The sequence below is a fragment of the Austrofundulus limnaeus genome, unplaced genomic scaffold, assembly GCF_001266775.1.
Source record: "Austrofundulus limnaeus strain Quisiro unplaced genomic scaffold, Austrofundulus_limnaeus-1.0 Scaffold602, whole genome shotgun sequence".
In the NCBI taxonomy this organism is placed as follows: Eukaryota; Metazoa; Chordata; class Actinopteri; order Cyprinodontiformes; family Rivulidae; genus Austrofundulus; species Austrofundulus limnaeus.
Window position 1 is genome coordinate 209,966 of NW_013953004.1, and position 1,506 is coordinate 211,471.

Consider the following 1,506-nt stretch of genomic DNA (forward strand, 5'->3'; position numbering starts at 1 on the left):
CCTCCTCTCTGTCAGATGTGGTGAAAGATAATTTAAAATCTTTCCACCTCCAAACTCAAATCTAAATGCTGCTGCAGGGCGAGGGAGGAATGATTGATAGAAATATAACCCTTCATCTGTCCGTTCCTCCGTCCGTCTCTGAGTGACAGATCAAATGATGCGATTATCAAAGATTAGTGAGCTGAGCACCTGAACCTGAGGGGCGGAGCCCGCTGACAGCAAAAAACTGCAAATTATGAGAAAAAAAACCACATGAAAATACAAACATTCATTTTTCACAGGAAAAAAAAGATAAAATATCCAACAAATCATTACAATAATTACACTTGTAGAAGAAAATTAAACTGTGATAATGTCATAATAATAAAGAAATAAGAAATAATAAACATGTTAACTGATGAATCAGTGAGCTCATCCATAAAATTACCATAAACTATAAATGATGAATCAGTTATGTAAAAAAATACCAAAAAATATATAAAACTCAGAGATCTCAGTATTCAACTCTGACCAACAGTTTGTCACACCTGCAGCTGACTGAGTGTTGTTTGCTTAAAATGAGGTCATCTATCACACACACACACCTACACACACATCCTTGTATTTACATCAAACTGAGGACATTGCATTGACTTCCATTCATTTTTGTAACTATTTATGTCTAACCCAGACATTTTCCCTAAAATTAACCATTACTGGTCTATAGTTAACCCTAACCTGAACCAGAACTTRATTCAMAYCAYACMWCTAAACCTAACTRGTAAAAYTAACCATTACTGGTCTATAGTTAACCCTAACCTGAACCAGAACTTAATTCACACCATACATCTAAACCTAAAGCACAGCAGAGCTGCAAACAAAGTCAGGACAGGGAAAATTACCTCACTTTCCGTATTTAGTCAAGTATAATACGTAAAATTAAATCCATAAAGTCGTCCATAAGTTGGGGGGTAGTACTATACTCTGATAAATATTTTTACTTATGTATTTTAACTGAAATATCGGCTTCATTCACAAAATTATTGAGTCCGGAAATGAGACCGCGTCGTAAAAGCAGCTGAAACGAGCTCACCTCTGACACTCCTCCGTGCTTCAGAGCGAGATAATAACAGATCCAGACAGGAGACATGATGTGAAAAAATGGGGAAAGCAGTCCTGCAGCTCAGTAATTATAACGAACTAATGATATTAACATGTGACCGAGCCGCTCCTGGAACAACAACAAACACATGTTCGTCTGTAATGGCTGCCGTCTACCGGTGTTCTGAAAAAGTTTGTATTCCTGAAAAAAGTTTCCCCACCAGAGGGGGCGCTCGCGAGTAGGAAGTAATCTGCTTTTCCCCCACAAGATGACCCAAATCTCATGTGAAGTCTCTGACTTTTGTGTTGGCGCCTCCTGGTGGACTATGTGTAAAATGCCAGAATTCATATGATGCTGCTACAGCAGATATATATTTGTTGTCAAAATACCTTTTAGTACATATGTTGTTAAAATAAAATGAACAG